The sequence below is a fragment of the Apium graveolens genome, chromosome 3, assembly GCF_009905375.1.
Source record: "Apium graveolens cultivar Ventura chromosome 3, ASM990537v1, whole genome shotgun sequence".
Lineage (NCBI taxonomy): Eukaryota > Viridiplantae > Streptophyta > Magnoliopsida > Apiales > Apiaceae > Apium > Apium graveolens.
The window spans coordinates 15,505,008-15,524,179 of NC_133649.1; the positions used below are offsets into that span (position 1 = coordinate 15,505,008).

Consider the following 19,172-nt stretch of genomic DNA (forward strand, 5'->3'; position numbering starts at 1 on the left):
CTCTTACTCTTCACTTTCTTTCTTCACATCTGCTTCACTTCATCCACAACTCATCACTTATAGTTTTACCATTACAAGAAATTTGCAATCACACAACACCTATAAAACAACGATCGATAAAAAAACCGTTGCCCCAAATTAGTAGACAACTGTGAATTTTCTTTCCTCGAAAAACTGTTGTTGGACTACATGTAGAACAATGGTTATAGATGTATTTTAAAAGACTTGTCTATGTGGCATCCACTTATCGAGCTAGACAACAGTTCTTATAAAGTTATACTACACTGTTGTCATACATCTTTAACATAACAGTCCAAAACCGTTGTTAATAAGCTAAGTTATTGTAGACCAGACAATGGTTTTCGACTTAATATTGTGTAATTTATACAAGTGTTTATTATAACCCTTGTCTTATTGAACATCAGACAATGGTTTTTACATACCATTGGTAAAAGGAAAGCTCACAGACAATGGTTATTAGTAGTGTTGGGTAAATGAGGTTCAAACAACCGGTCTTGTGTCTTGTTGTCTGAACACCTTATTTAGATGACTGTTTTACACATTGTGACAATAATCGTTATCTGTTGAGTAATGGTAAAAAAAAAATTGACTTGCATATATGCAAGTCCCCACAAAACAAATCCAAAACCATTTAACCAAGAAATTTCCAAACCATGAATCATTCGACCAACAAACTGACAATCAAAAAATCATGAGCCAAATCAAAAACCAAAAATACTACCTCAAATGGACGAGTTCAACTATTAAACTAAAAGTTCGGCGATAAATACATACTAATCAAAGTGTACTCTTTTTATAGTAATACAAAGCTGCAAAATGCAAAGTTTGGCGATAAATACATACAAGCAACATTTTTGCATTAGTGATTTCTTTAGGAAAAAATCTTAAACATATAATAACCAAACACATAACAGAACAAAATCTTGCTTATAAAGAGTGTCTGCAATATTTGCTTCCTTGGAGATTAGAAATAATTAATACTAGAATTTTACAGTTAATATTGGTAGGTACATATAAAGCAATGGAATCCTAATAACTCAAGTCACAATGTAATATGCATGTATTGTAGTGCCTAATAGTTTCAAGTCACAATCTAATATGCATGTATTGTGCTAATTAGAGTACATAAAAACTATTATTCTCAGTAAGGTGGACAGAATATCAATTCTCATATATCCTACATAAAGACAGAAAACCATTGATACTGTTTGCTTCCTTCATGAGATAACAAGTGTTTCAAGTACGACTCTACATAATTTAGTCCACAAAGTCGCTTTACAACAGGCATGGTAGCTGGGACATCTACCTGGAATGATATATTACACTCGTCGGATGAATTATTCCAAGAACGGAGCTGTTTTCGAACTTCCTTAATGGCAGCCCTTGTTGCACAGTGTACTGAAACTGCCAAAAGTAAAGGTGGTTCTCCAGAAGCTGCAATTTAGTTAGACTTCAGTAACTATATATATATAAATGACTAAAACCTCAACTGATAAGGGTGATGAATATGTAAGTCTATGCATTAGCACTTAGCAGGTAATCTAGCAAACAAGAAGAAATGAGAAGCTTTTCAACAACTGCTTGAAAGTATAACATTTGTATAAAGACAAGTTGACATTTTCAAAAATATTTTAAAGCAGTTGTTTAAAAATATTTCAAACTTTAAAATATTTTAAAGCAGTGCTTGAAAGAACTGATGCTTGATATGTTGTAAGATTTACAAAAATACAATAAGTGAATAACCATTTAAGCTTTTAGTACAATTAATAGTGACTAAATTTTAATTTATTTCTATATATCTTATTATCTTCACATGTCTTTGCAATTCTAGTATAGTAGCAGGTTATCAAATTTCAAATTTGAACCCATTCACATGATTATAGATTAGTTCTATTATAACCGATTAGCCAAATAAAGAGAGCAGCCATACCTTTCGATGAAAGAACACGGTTCTAGTGATGTTCGCTGTTAAGTACCTCGACATTAAACTGCTTTGGGATTGTATCAATTGTTGGTATCTTGTACGTCCATGTGCTATCCGCAATCACCAATCCATCTGAATTAGTAAGGTACTATTCAGACATGAATAATCCAATTCCTTGAACAAAAGCCCCTTCAATCTATTTTAGAATAAAACTCAAAATATACTTTAATCAACTGTAGTCAACTACATACCAGAATATTTATATGCAATAACATAATATTTAATAAAAATCAACACATCTCAGGTAGGATCCGTCCAAGTTTTTCGATTCTAGTAGCAACTCTAGTTAGTTTTCTTTTATGTTGTCAGTATGATCCTATAAGATATTTTCTAATTTACAGGATGGAATATTGCTCCGACTTATCAAAAATGATGACTAATGAAAAATTAAATACAATTAGATTCTGATTCAAGAAGCTTGACGAACCTGTCCCTAATCTACAGCAGGCAATCGTAGATGATATCTGAACGAAGAATTGTAGTTTCTCCAGTCAGAGTATTTATCTCCACCTGAAATACAAATATATTTGTCCTTAGCATATAAGTTATGAAACTAATTTGCATTCGAAATCAGCTTTCTAAAAATAGTGTTCCATCATCGGTGAAAGCGAGTTTGCACGCAAGGTTGCTTCAAGATATATTCAAAAACTTAACTATTTCAAGTAGATATCGAGATCCCAAAAGAAATGTATTAGGAGCCAACTTACCTCACTTACTGCAGCACCGTAATTCAAGTATTGCATGGAATTGAAGTCAGGCATAAAGTTTGAACTTGCTGACAAGTTCACAGCTTGCATACGTGCCTGCATGTTGAGGATAATTTAAATATGAGAATCAGTAGATACTCCATCAAGCTGTTGCCCAAGGCTTCACAACAATGTTATATTTTCTATTCAATAAAGTCTAACCAATTGATGCTCACTATAACAAAATAGGCCAATTACGACGGCCAACTTACGACGGAAAAAAATGCGCGCCCAACTTACGACGGAAAAAAGTAAAACGTCGTAATTATTTATGACGAAACCCAAAACCGTCGTAAGCAGGTTTTTTGTTTAGTCTTTTGTTGTTATACTCGTTGTATATTCTTCTTTCTCTTTTATATTATACGAGCCTTGACCTTATTTATCCAAAAAAAGGAAAGAAAAGAAAGTGACAGGAATCCGGCTAGATTTTTTTTAAACCTGGAAATACAAACTAACGACGGTTGTTCATCATATATTCCGTCATAAATAGAACCTAATTCCTAAAATACGATGTTTTTTCTGTTGGTATTTACTAACTGTTGGTATTTACTAACTTACGACGTATAGTTGTGTCGTAAATTTACTTTTAATTTCACTAAAAGTGGGTCCCATAAGAGAACATACGACATTATTTTTCGTCGTAAGTTAATAACTTATGACTGAATATTCTCCGTCGTAAGTTGGTTTCTATTTTATTGAGAATGTGGGCCCCTGGTTACTAACTTCCGACGAAATTGTATTTTGTGACGAAAATTGAACTTCCGACGCAATTTTATCTTATGACGAAAAAACGAACTTACTATTCGAGCAAAAACGACGATTTTTTTCCGTCGTAAATGCCTCAATTACGACGATTTCAGTTCAAAAAAACCGTCGTAAATGACTATATTTGTTGTAGTGGCTCATAAACATCTTGAATAAGCTAATATATATTTATCTTTTAAACAAAATAGTTTTCACTGCTAAAGTCGTAGTGCTAAAGTCGTAGTCTGATACAAATACTTGAACTGATTTAAGCTAATAAAATCAACAAATGGCGATTCTTCAAGTTTCTCAATGTTATTCCGTTTTTAATTATTCTGTCTCAAACTACTAATTCCAAAATGTTTCTCACATGTTTTTCAGCACAGGTAAACAAATTAACTGTAATCTTATACTTAACAAATATACAGAATAAAGTACAGAGTATGTTGTCATTGTACTAGACTTGAATAACAACCGATACATCTCTCCTCTACTTAATAACAGGCTGAGGGCTCAATCATCAGGGAAGGCATGTGTGCAGATGCATACATCGAAAGTTCAATCATCAGGGAAGCCATATGTGCAATGTAGGTGAGTATTTAGAATCCCTGTATTTGACCTTTACAAAACTTACTAAATTCAATTAAAATTATCCACTTATAATGGTCCGGTTAAATCAACCCAGTAAGATACCTGCATTTACTGTATAGCAGTTTAATGTTAATCCAGTTATGAGTGGCGTGAGATTTTCATCAGATCAGTAAATAGTGCAGGTCTCTTAAATACATGTATAGTACTGTATACCTTTAAGAAGATATGACCAACCACTATAATATATCCACTTATAATGGCCAGTAAAATCAACCCAGTAAAGTACCTGCATTTACTATATTGCACTTTTAATTTAATCCAGTTATGCCGGTGTCAGGTTTTCATCAGACCAGGAGATAGTGCAGGTCTCTTAAATCCATGTATAATGTATACTCTTTAAGAAGATATGCGCAACCACTATTATAAATACAGGCAAGGGCACACATTGTTGAATTTTTTTTTTTTTTGGTCGATACAACTAACAAAACAAAGTGCTTGCAAGGAGAAACCTGATATGAGAGAATTCGAGAGGTTCTGATAAATTCTTATCTAGAGATGAGAGATACTTGGAGAACTAAAGTATCCCAGGTCAAAGAAATCATTTGACCCTGCAACTTTTCCTTAAGAGGGGCAAGTCGTTCAATCAAGATGTTGCAACAAATTCTTACTGCTTCGCAGCTTGCTTCAGATGTCGTGCTTCAGCAGTGAACCCGCCTTGAATTAAACTCAATGGATCTGCTTGAACAATCCGTACCTTATCCAGGATGTTTTCAATTCCATCACATTGAATTGAACTAAGTGCATATGCAGTCATTTGTTTTACCTTCGTCCAGAGCCCTTGCCCAAGCTCAATCCCACCAACTTCTACAACAATTATTCCATCTGAAAGAAATGCTTACTTTCCCTGGGGTAGGTCTCACGGTGACTTCATGCACAATGGGAACCCGAGAAATCCCCCTTTTCTTCCATAAATTCTTTTAATTAAACTGTTGTATCTTTTCAGTTCTTTGGCTAATACTTGATGATATCTGTAATTTATCCCAGATAGACGGCAGAGTATACTCCACAAGTTCTCCTGCGCTATGCTTATAGAATAAATTAAGACTATCAAATGTGTGAAGGTTCCTGTATCTAACATAATCTACTTCCATGGAAAGCATAGAGACAACATGTTCCATTACAGCTTCCGCAATAAAAGATGGCTGCACCTCCCCAGGGGCTCGCATTGCAGATTTATTGGAATGGTTTGTTTTGCATACCTTAATGTCAAAAGATAAAGCTCCCCAATCATATTTCTTAAGCACACCCAACATGTTACTTGGAAGTACAGGGCTTATATCTGCAAACATCCCTGCATTGATCAAAATATACAGGTGTGAGGCTGTGATCTTTCCATCGGATTTGAACCCAACATCATACGTTATCTTCATGGGATGTCTTCCTCCCGCCATTATCATGTCAGTCTTACGATTAAGATACATTCGCACAGGACGACGCAATTTGTGAGCTGCAAGTGCACATGCTGTAGCTACCTAAAATCCGATTTACCAAGTAAGCATACAAAGGATGAGTCTTCCAAGTATGACGCGTATGTTTCTATATCATGCATTAAGAGATTGGAATATTACATTTGGAAATGACCGAGTAAATTGAAGGGAAACTAAAATTTTAGGGGAGCGTTTGAAGACCATGCTACCAATGTTTGCTTTTAACTACAACAGTGTACATAATAATGACTAATTGCAGGTCAAGATATAAGACTACTAGCTTGAGGAGGAAAATCAGGAGTAGATTATTAGATATTACCATATGTCAGTATGAGACTCCTGTGAGGTAAAAGTGTCAACATGAAATGTATAATATAAAACATAAATTATAGTCAATGTCTATCTTAAATTTTCATTCTCAGCAACCCGACCATACTATCTTTCTAGATCTGAATCCCAAATTTTCTTGTTTTACAAATTATTATGAAGGTATCAGCAGATTACTTTGTTTTCCTACCAAAAATATTACTACCCCAAAACAAATGATGTGTAGTCGATGAAAGTGTCCTAACAACATCATAATGCAACCCATTACTTCATAAACACGTGAGAGATAGAGTGCTGTCATAAATAATCTATATGTTTAAAATAGATAAGCATATTTTATAATCAGTAGGATGTTGGTTCATTATTAAAATTATTATTTGGTGAAGTTGACAAACATCAATTCAAACTGGCTCAGTAAATTGCATTTTCTAGAAACAAAATGTATACTCACAGGCATGGCCTTTATCGCCTTTCCACCGAAGCCTCCTCCAACCTTTCTCGTAATCACACGAACATTATCTTCTGGAATACCAAGACATCTTGCAATCACTGAGTGTACGTACTCGGGACACTGAATTGAACTATACACCACAATGCAATTGTCTTCGTCTGGGATAGCAAGGGCAGTTTGTGTTTCCATATAAAAATAATATTGAGAACCAAGTTTGATCTAAAAATCAACCCCTCTAATGGTTACCCGATTTGAATGGTAAGGAGACAAAGCCAAAGTCAGTAAGAAATTCTGTACTTAATGGATAAAGAGAAAAGTACCAATTTACCTCAGAGTTAATCTTGTGGTCAGCTTCAGCCATGCCTTTTGAGAAGTCCCCAATTTGTGCAGGATATAGAAAGGGAGGAACCTCGAAGAAACTCGATTTCTCAACAGCCTCTTCAAGAGTTAATATTGGCGGACCTAAATTATCAGTATCATAATCAACGATGGACAGAGATGCAGCCCTATCGGCAAGCTTAATAATTACATAGAAACCATATTTTTGTTCTATGTTGTTAAGCAGCGTTACCATAGACTAAATACATACAAGATCATGATAAAGCTAGATTACCACAAGAGCAAGACATTGGCCAGCACAGCTTGTAATATCATCAGCAAACAGTGGTTTTGCACCAAATATGGTTTTGGAACCTATATTCTCCCCTCCACTTGGAATATCATTACAAGTTATAACAGCAGTTACTCCATCTGGTAGTGACCTATCCTTGAATCGGACATTCTGAACCCTTGCCAAAGGCTTTGTGCTATAGATAAATGCACCGTGAAGGCAGTTTGATGGTGAAGGAATGTCATCTACATAAATAGCTTCACCTATTTATTGAGAAGGAAAACAACTGTCAGAAAGATGTGTTCTATTCAAATATGAATGACCTGATACAATCCTTACAATATTATAACTACTTTCAGACACAATGGCGGGAAAGTTATTACGTTTCTTGAATGAATTCACCACCCTAATGTGCATCAGGTATAAAACATAATAACCACTGAAGAGGCGTAACTAACCAGGAGCTTGAATAGAAGCGCCAGATTTAACAATTGGTTGACCAACCTGATAGTACTCTCTGCTTGTTTTCACCAGCTGCTTCCCAGATGACAATAGTGCTGGTTTTGTAGCATCTTTTGACAGGTCTCCATCTGCTAAGTTGTTAGCATAGTTCTGAGTAGACAATCCATTGGAAACCAAAACAACGCCATTAAACAAGGGATAAAGATACTCAAAAAGATAACTGACAACCAAGCTTGTTCGGTACTTAGCATCTGAAGTTCCGTCTTCAGATACCACCGTGGCTCTAATTATGTTAATAGCTTCGTAAAGAACATTGAAACTTATAATTTTACCAGCTAGGTATTCTTCAGCCTCCCTAGTTCTCCTGGCATGTTTAGCTCCAAAAGCACCAAAAACCAACTGAATCTTATTAATGACAACTCCAATTCTACTTCCTGAAATAAATGTTAAAAATGCAGCATTTAGGTAAGGTAGTGCATTTCCAAGCGGCCTTGGAGCAGCGCGATAAGTTTCAAACACCAACTTACTACTTTCAGTGGTGAAGGTACTTCTAAATGAGCTCGAAAAGGGAATTTTGATACTCAAAAGCACCCCTCTATGATCCAATGTAAGAGTTTCAAGTTTTCTATCTATTAGTAAATCCACTGTGGAACTTACAGCAAGAAGTACTGTGACAATGTCTGATGGGAAATCATTTCTTTGTGCCATAACCACATTTCCCCCTACACTAGCTAAGTTACGAACAGGCTCTGAAGCAATCTTCTCCATATGCTCAGCAATTTTTGTGAATATCAATTCCTTATCTGAACACAAGCCATCTTCTACTTTCTCCTTCAAAGCTGAAATAGCTTTAGATATTGTGACAGTTGCTCCAATTACTATCCCCGTCTCATCTCTACTAATTGATGAAAGCGCAGAGACATTCCTCAAGTTAATGTAATTCTCATACTGATTAAGTTCCTTGTAATAACCAATTCCTGTGTTACCAGCAACTAACTTAGTTGGAGTTGTAGACAATTCCAGGTCAGTGAAATTCTGGAGCTCCTCAAGAGTAAGAGGATTGTACCACGATTTTTTATGAGGGTTCAAATACATTGCAGACTCCAATTCGGTTTTCAAGAATTTGGGATATGTACAAACATCATCTTTCGGATTATAAAAAGGTAATTTACTAAGTTTATCTCGATTACTCTCTCCCTTTCTCCAGAAGGAATTAATTCCCAAATCCTCCAGATCAACATCAGCAGCAAAACTTTTACAAGCATCTGCAATAGGTCGAGATCTAGTACATCTACAAAGATTCCCTGATATAGATAAAATATAAATTTATATATATAGTAACTTTTCACTTTTCTTGCAAAAACAACAACATCATCATCATCATCATCATCATCATCATCATCATCATCATCATCATCTTTTTTAGAACTAGTACCATGTAGTATAATCTACACATGACATGAGTAGTAGTCACCTAGTCATAATAATAATCTAAGGGCAAAGAGGTTAGTTAAAGACTAGAAAGGGGAAAGGCGAGTACAGTAGAATAGAATAGAATATCAGCGACCCACATCGCGTAGTTGAAGGAGAATGTGCATTTACAATTTGTATTTAAATTTCTCCTCAACGTTAGAGTGAAAATGAGGTGATCACTTATTCTTTTGATAATAGCGTAATTGATCTTAACAAGTTATAAATGACATGGCCAAATGATTATTATTAATTTGGTCCACTTACATGTTTTTTGATTCATATCGGGTCTACGTGATGTTGAAAATTTTGATAAAGACATCGTGTTAAAAGTAAAAATATACTAGTGTTTAATGATGTTATGTACTCCTATATCACACCTGATCTCTGGTAAATTCAAGAAAGAACAGACCAATCTAATATCAATGCATCGTGCGTGAAAAATAGCATATTCGTTTTAAGATTAAGTCCATACTGGCTACTAATCTTCAATAATTTGATTTGTCTAAGTCGATGGTTTAGCAGAAGGGAGTTGAAAAAAATAAAGATTAAATGAGGGTATTAGTTTTTTTTTGTCTGAAGATATGACATACCTAGCTGAATAGTATTAGGAGGACTGAATAGCCGAAATCCATCTTATACAAAATCTATAGTCTTGAAATAACCCCTAAAAAAAAGAATCATTAATCGATGCACAAAATCAAAAAATTATTTATAATATTTTAAAATCTTGGCAAACATTAGATTACATAATTTGATTTGATATATAATAATAGTTATATATAATAGTTATAGAGAGACTTATCTGATTGATAAAGATGAGTAATATATACACCGATGTGCCTCTATACTTCTATTCATGCATGATATCTTCGTAAATTTTGATATTAGATCTTTAATTTACAAAAATAAAAATCAAGAAAGTGAGCTCTTTTTCTAAAAAATGATAAAATAGAACTTAATTAAGCATTTTGGCACTTACTAGAAATTTAAAAATCTTACGATATAAAACTTAATTAAAATAAATAATAAATTTATTTAATTATAATTTATTCTAAATTATAATCAGAATAAATTATTTCAGTTAGCTAAGTAAAAGTTAACCAAAAAACCAAAATGAGAACAACAAACTGGTAGGTGAATGTGTTTATAAAAAAGGGGGGATATTCCCACATCAACCAGAATTTGCCAAATTGTGATGTTAATAAGGGGAGAAACCCAGTCCTGTCTCACAACTTGGGAGTTGTGGGGTCTGTGGGACTATACACTACCTAATAAACCCTAAACCTTTCCTCGTTAATGAGGGGATTTATTAATAATACCAAACCAGTGAGGGGTTTACCTGGCATTTACCCTCCTACTAAAATGCCAATGCAATTAGTGTATAGTAAGCCGCAGCGTGTCGCCCCTCGGGTGAGGGTTGTTAGGTGACCCTGCCGGTATTCGTAAAAATGCCTCGCGGGGTTTGTTTCCTCCCCTCCCCGTGCAACCTCCCAACTTTTTTAACGTGCTTCTATGAATAATCAATCTACTTGCAAATTACCTTTGCGCTTAGTGGACTGGAATTACAGAGCTGAAAATTGAAACCAGCTACCAGCTTTTTTAAGTAATAAGCAGATGTATGCAGTGTTTATTTTAAGTCTATACAACATTAACATTGTGTTCTCAGGATTGCAAATGTTTTCATGATTTAAGGCATGACTATTTTTGTATAGGTAATAAAAAAGAGCAACTTAGAGTTCAGCTTAAGAAAACCAGAAACCTAGTGGTTAGTGGAGAACACCCTGTTGGAGAAAATACTTGGTGCCGCTTTTACAAGACAATTCCAGTTTCTTCAAATTGTGGCATTGCCAAAATTACAGCCAAGTTTGAAGATTCTATACTCTACATCACACAGCCAAAACTGATAGACACGTGATCAAAAAAACCCCAACAACCAATCAAGAAGATCCAACACAGGAACAAGATCAAGATCAAGAAAAGCCAACCAATACTAAAACTCCTGAGCCTTACAGATACGTAGATAAGAATGGAGATACGAAGAAACTTAAAGATGTAGTGGATAAAAAACAAGCCGAAAATACAAATGTGAAAAGAAAAGAAACAACAAAAGAAATTGTCAAAAAGCTTAGTGAAAAAGGGAACATTTCTCAGGATGTTGTGGATAATAATGATGATAAGAGTGTTAGATGATAGCCTATACAGGCCCAGTAATAGGAGTTCAAGGCTCAGCAAGGGAAGTCCATGGCCTATCTAGCAAGAGCCCTGATGGACTCCGGGACACGTGGCAATATCCCTACTGTCCAGGTGTCCGGATCCAGAACCTTCCTACGGTCCGGATCCGGAGGCACTTGGGCTCATCACAGTCGCCCACATGTCTTTAGGTCCAAAACTCGCCCACTGTAGATCTAAGGTATAAACCCCTAAATCTTAATGGGAAGCCTATAAAAGGCTATAAAAGGCTGAACAAAAGGTGTATGAGGGGTTACTTCTTCTTTGACATATACACACCTATACACACATCACATATATTCGTGTAATTCCTACTTCACCTTTTCTTCTCCGACACCCCTTCTCATTCTCACACCGGAGGTGTCGCGAGGACGCCACCCCCTCCGGTTCTGTTTTACAGGAGCTCATCCTACAGCTACATCATACGTCGCCATCATTTCTGTCCAAATGGAGTTTGAGTCCGGGTAGAAAAAGGAGACCACCCCGGGGTGATCCGGGATTATCATTAGAGATAAGGTTTCCGACGTAAAGCAAACTAAAAAAACAGCACAAACTAGAGAGACGGAAGGCAAAAGTGAGAATGATGCCAAGAGTGTCGCATACAAGATTTCCAGTGTAAAGAAACAAAAACAACAGCAGAAACCGGTGAGATGAAAGGAAATTGTGATCAGAGTCAAAAAAATATATTCTAGGTACTTTGCTACAAAGTTGAATATCCGAAAGGTAGTGATAAACATAGTTATTATAATTCAGTGGCTATTGCATTTGGTCTGCATGTGAAATATTCAATTGAAAGTTGGAAGAAATTTATCTTAACTGATCATGTAATAATCATTGTTACTCGACCACGCCTCACGACGCTGTCGCGCATTTTATTATATAAAAATATTTTTTTAGGAAACCCGCAATAGTTGGCTCAGTTTAAAGACGGGATAATTATCCTCTTGGTCACGGTTCGAATCTCACAGGAGGAGAATTTATGATTATACATCCTGAACCAGAGCATGTCGCTTAAGTGCGATTTATCTTGGTGAACTCGTGGGGTTTACCAAGTGTGCACCCGAAGGGCAGCGTTTGCGGTTTACCTACGATTAAAAAATATATTTTCTTAGGAACATATATTAAATATGTGTAGCTAATTCAGTTCTTAAAAATTTTATTAATAAGATTCCAAAATGCTTAAAAAATATAATTTTCATTATGCAACTTTAGCTTAATCATATGATAATCAATTTTACTTGATGGCGCCTCATGGCGTCGTCTCGCATTTTATTATATAAAAATATTTATTTATAACATATATCAGATTTCTGTAACTAATTTAGTATTAAAATTTTATAAAATAAGATTTGAAAATTCGTAAAAGAATATAATTTTCACAAATTTGCAAATTTACCTTATCTAATTATATAATTATTAGTGTTACTTGACGGCGTCTCACAACGCCGTCTCGCATTTTATTATATATAAAAAATATTATGATTATAGAAAATAAGTGCATACAATTATAAAAGTATTACAGGAAATTGGTACACGCAACATATTACATGGAAAACTAACTCTCTATAAACATATATGGTCATTTTAATGGAGGTGTTAATAACAACATATCTCTCTTCTTTGTATATCTAATTTGACAATATTGTAGTCAGGTGAATGGCTCAATGATAAATTAAATGCTTTCTATATTTAAGGTAGGAGATGTCATACTCTTCTCTCCGTGTATTATCGTTGCTATCAAATCCTGAATATGGACATTTAAAAGAAATAAAATTGAGGAAAAAATAGCAACCATAAGTCATTTAACATCCAAAGACATACAACTATTGTTTACTTAGTGCAACTATAAATATTGGAGGATGAATGCACAAACTATAGTCCAAACTGTAATACATGAGCCCTGCCATTAAGTAATCCTGCTTTGACAGAACTAATTTGCCCAAATTGTTATCTGCTACATTCTCAACTGCTTCATTTTTCTCAACAAAAATCTCTGGTCACCGTCGGCGGATTCACCAATATCCATACCGCATGCTCATTTTCTCGTACATATGGAAAAAATATAAAAGATAAGCATTTTTCAGTATGAAATTTAAGTATGCCCGTGACTTCATTTAAAATCATCAAAATTATAAACAAAACTGTCTAAAGGCTCCAAAGCATACTAATTTGCAAAGCACAAAAAAAAATGGGGCAAGGTAATTCAGTCCTGACTAAGGTATTTCCCTCATATCCAAAAATTTATCCTTTTGAACTCATTTTCCAAAGATCCAATACATGTTCATATCTCTAACATAAGTAAGCATTGATCTATTAGTTGAAATAACTGTAACAATAATTGGAGAATAAACTGAATTAATTTATAATAATATAGATGTTTCATACCTAGATTGACACTTGATCGGAAATCGCGTCATATCCATTCTCGATGACTCCTGTCATCAAACATGCACACCCATAAAAATATTCAAAACTCTACCAAAAATTTCACCAAACATTTAATCTTATAAAATATGATATACATCAACAAATCTCTATAAAATCAAAATACAAAATAGATAGTTGATACTATAATCTTAATATCATTGTTCAATATTTATAAACAAATACATGTTCCTATCGAAACCTTACTTAAAAATAATTACTCCGCCGTTATAATACCTATATCATTAAAACCAATATTTTAAAAAAAATTATATATAAATCGATATTATAAACACATGTATATCGGATTTCACAATTTGCTCATATAAGTTTATACAATGTAAGTAAAGAACAAATAAAATAGCTACATGAAGAAGAAGGAAGGCGGCTGAAGATGAAACAATGAGAAAATATAAAATATATACACTGGAAGATTTAAAATCTAAATATACAAAATACAACTAATTAATCATAAATATTAATTTTTAGATTTTTATAAATGTATATGCATATCATATATTAAAATTTAAAAAGGGACAATATGAAAAATATGATGTACTTCCCTGTTAATTGAGTCTTATATTGATCTTTTATTATGATTTTGAATGTTTAAAATTGTTCATACCACGAAATTTGGATCTCTAATTGATATATGCATAAGACCGTATTGATATTTAACTACTATTTTGTTTAAATTGTTGATCCCGTGAAATTAAGATATATGATTCACATACATATTTTGATCTTTGATTACAATTTTGAATGTTTAAATTATTGAAATCATAAAATTAGGATCATAGATACATAAAACTGTAATTGATCTTTGATTACGATTTTTAATGTTTAAATTGCTGATACCACAAAATTGGGATCTATGATTGATAGATACATAATACCGCATTATATGAAAGCGGGTAAGCGGGTCAGACTTGGTTATTTTCATTAAACGGGTCAGAGTTGGTTATTTTTTAATTAGTTATTTACTATATTACCCTTTTCTATGTAAATTTTGCATACTAACACTAACGTGCATTAAGAATATATTGATTATTTATAAAAAAAAAATCAGGATCGAATCCGACCAATAACAAAAATTAATTATTTTTTATGAATAAGGTAAATGGTCCAAATCTAATCAATCATATACTATATTATTTGATCATAATTTAAATTTATACACAATCAAATTATAAGTATTGAAGATTAATATTAGTAATTAGATATTACATTAGAATTTTAATAAAACTATATAAAATATAAATATAAATATATAAATATTAATTACTCAACATAAATGCATTGCGTGAAACTTTAACAATACCGTAAGGCCTAATCACTAAATATACTCCCTGAAAAAAGAACCGTAAATACACTATGTTGACCATGAGTTCGTCAACATATTGTATTATTACAAACGGAGACATGCTTTTGGAGGACCCGATATATGAGATTGTGATACGCTAAAGCCCAATGCCAGTAATTGATCTATAAAAATGTGTTTAGTATAGATATCATTTTCTGTGTAAACATAATCAGAAGTTAACTGCAATTTAAAGTACTATACAAAAGTGAACTTTTTTTTATATTTGCAATGCTATGAAATCACTTCGACACGGTCTTTGTAGTGTATCCTTAGATGTCATCTCATCATTTAAACTTTTACCTTTAGCCATTACGTTTTCTCCGATAGATTCACTAAGCTAGAGTAGCATTGTCCAAATCAAATATCAAATTCTCCCAACTTAAAAGGTATCAAGTTGGCATAAAAATGATGTCCTCCTATCTCAATGTCACACCTCGGGCACACTCGGTCAATGGGAACTTGGTTCTTATTAGCTAGTTCTATCATTAACGCTTGTTCTAACAACTCAACTTCGCAATGCAGTTTATCGACAAAATCTTTAAAAATAAATGACCTTGTAGCTCCAGAATCAATTAAAACTTTAGCATCTACGGAGTTGACTGGAAGTGTACATGCAACCATGTCGGAACTTTGAACAGCATCCTTCACAGTCATATTAAATATTCTGGCTTTGGGTTGAGCTGGTGGTCCTTCAATCCTTGGCACACCCTGAGATGGAGCATCTGCGATCCTTGATATGTTACTCGTCGCACCTTGTGTTGGGCAGTTTCTAGCGATATGCCCTGGTTTCCCACACTTATAGTAAACAACTCCCAAATTCTGACCTTGGGTCAGATTCTGACATATATTAGCAAAGGGTCTTTTCCTTCCACACTTAAAACACATCACATTGGTAATACAGTTCCCAAAGTGCTTTCTGTCACATTTTCTGCAATATGGCACTGGAGAAGAATTAAAACTCTTCTGATTCTGATTTCTGAACTGGATACTCTGACCTCCATTCCCACCTGGTGGTCTTCTGAATCCCATATTTTTGTTACCCTGATACTTTGGCTTTTTGTTGAAATGGCCTTGGAAATTACCTGGTTGCTGACCTCCTCTTGAGGTTTCTATTTTCCTTTTCTTTCCATCCCTTTTTCTCTGAGACGTGTCACTCCTACTTTCAATCACCATGGATTTATGAACCACTGCCACATATGACGTTAACTCAAACATGGCCACTCTATTATGAATCCAAAATTTTAATCCTTGTTCAAATCTTCTTGCCCTCTTTTCATCTGTATCAACTTGATCTGGCACGAACCTTGCTAATTCTGTAAACTTAGCCTCATATTCCGCTATAGTAAGATCACTCCGTGTCAGATTCAAAAACTTGATCTCCATATGATTCTTCATGTACCTCGGGAAATACTTTTCCAAAAACAGCTCTGTAAATCTTTCCCAAGTCACAAACTCAACTCCTTCCGACGCTCGCGTGAATTCCCACCAATAGTTTGCCTCACCCTTCAGAAAGTAACTAGCAAACTTGGTCTTCTGTTCAACTCCCACCCCAACTAAGTCAAAAGTCTTCTCAATATCTTTAAGCCATGCATTGGCTTCCACGGGGTCAGTACTTCCCTTAAACTCAGGTGGTTTCATAGCTTGAAATTGCTTAAAAGTCACCGCAGGTGGAGCTGCTATTATTGTTGCTGCTACTGTTACGTGAGATGCAACACCTGTTGTTGCATCAGTCCCAACATCTGGACAATCGCTGGATCTGTACGACTCTTGGTACGATCCTCTCCTGAATTACTCCTCCTCTTTGGGGCCATTATTCTGGTAAGAAAACAAGCAACTTATATAATAATCTATCAAGCATAATGTCAAATATGTAGCAATCTTTTAGCATGTCAAAATTCTCATACATTAGCTCATTTCCAAAATATCGTAAACTTGCTACCATATTAACACATGCGACATGATTATCACATAATCCTGCTTACTATCTCAAGAATAATAACACAAAGAAAAATAACAAGGAATTATCCAAACAAAACCTTCCAACTCTTGCTCAGAAATCTCAAATAAACCAACAAATGATGGATAGGGTTGCAACACAACCTTCCAACCTCTTTCATCACTTCCCATTATCCCCGGGAACTAACAAAATAACAAAGTAATGGCACAAAAGCCTAATGCTGAAGGCAAAATAGGAAACCTAAATAACTTAGCTATAGACCAGCCCGATATCCTAACTTAAGTCTATAAGAGTTAAACTACACGCTCTTATCTTATGTGATCGTCCTATGACTTACTTAAAAAACACCTAAGCCTGTTTCAGTGGCTATAACCTGTAGCTCTGATACCAACCTATGTCCAGGATATAGATTTGGGAGTCACTGATGGATAAACTATGATATACTAGGCACAGCAAAATAATATAATAAATTTGACCCCTTGTATGCAACTGATCGATCACAGGTTATAGTATGAAATAGGCACTATTACAAACCAAATGTTATTACAAGCCATAAGTTTATTTAGTTTTACAAACTATTCAGATTTTATTACAAACCTCTAGACTAATCAAGCGTCAGAAAATAGTCTACCTGGAAAACACACCAAACCATTTACAAACAAACAACTCCGGGTCAAACTCGAAACTCAGGTCTACTCTGACTTAGCTGAAAGATCAGAATAATAAACAAGTATGAGCGAAAGAAATGCTCAGCAAGCAGTACAAAATGTATGCTTGAAATGATAAACCATATTTTCATAATAACTGAATAACAGGAGATAGACGGTAATATTTGATCAACAATAAAAGTTAAACAAGCTATAAAAAATAAACGACAATTTTTAGATTGGAATCTTTCACCGACGGACGTACTATCACAAGTTTATCAGCCCGTGTGATAGCCCTGGATCATGATTCGTAGAAACATGTCCCAAAATACGAGTACTCAAATAAAAGGCAATATATCTACCCATGTCATAAGTTGTATTATAATATTTCATATAATACATGGCCCTCCGCTGGACCGTCCGCCCCAGTCACTTACGCATTCATCCAATCCATAAAACATTTTAATTAAAGGAGCCGAATCAAACGACATCCTTAACAATTTAAAACTCCCTATTTCTCATGGTCCGGAGTCATCTCAATAACTAATGACGAAATAACTAGAACAATTAGTTATTCTCCAATCTCATCCCAAAGTTCCACTGTATAGAGTAATTGCAGCAAGATTTAAAGAGTTTAACTATTCTGAATTTAGAATAGGGAAATTATACTTGCATGATTATGATTAAACAATCTGATAAGTAAAATGTGAAACTATTCTGAAAGTAGAATAGTATTTAAAGTTGCATTTGGTATATGAATAAACAAAGTAATACACTACTCTGAATTTAGAATATGTGAGAAAACTTGCCTGGTATGCTCAGTAACTTTTCACTATACTCTCGACTTATAATTGTTGGCTATTAACTATGTCTAACACCTGATTGCACTCCTTGCTACTTGATTCTATAAACAAAAGTATTATCTCAATTAACAGGGCCAAACTCAATCGACGTAACTATACGTCTTGATGTCTACCCGATCGTTTATAACTAATCATGGCATTTAAAACTGTAAACAGATAGCATGCATATCACATAACACCTAATCATGTTATTCATATAACATGTAATCACATAATTCATGTAACACATAAGTCGCATTGCCAAAAGATAGGTCTCGATACGTCTAGAATTGAAATCAGGTTAATAATAGTATTTATCGATCATATACCGACTCAGAATGACTCACAAATCAAATGACCTTTCAATATAAAATAAATTAGGTCTCGAAAGTATTTTTATTGGAAGCGGAATATTTTTCTGAGTCTATACGCGTTTGTTTCTTATTAAACGGACGAACGGTTTATTTATTACAATTAAAATAAAAAATAAATCAATTAATAATAATATTAATTAATTTTTAAATACTTAAATAAAATTTTTAAAAGCTAAAATTAATTTATGGAAATTATTTAAATTAATTATAAATAATTATACTTTATTTAACTATTTGTAAATAAAATTAATTGATTAAATAAATTAATCAATCAATTAAATCTATAAATAACTATTTAAAATAAATTATAAAATAATTAAATCAAATTTTGATTTTTTTGAAATAATATAAGAAGGTAATTTTTGGAATTTAAAAGAATTTAGTTAACTATTAAAATAATTAAGTAAATAAACATTAGAATTTAAAAAACAATTTTTAGA

General features: G+C 33.8%; 1 pseudogene; it reads right to left on the reverse strand.

The window, feature by feature from the left end:
- Positions 1 to 1,198: 1,198 nt before the first annotated feature.
- On the reverse strand, positions 1,199 to 16,085 carry LOC141713920 (abscisic-aldehyde oxidase-like; annotated as a pseudogene).
- Between the last annotated feature and the right edge of the window lie 3,087 nt (positions 16,086 to 19,172).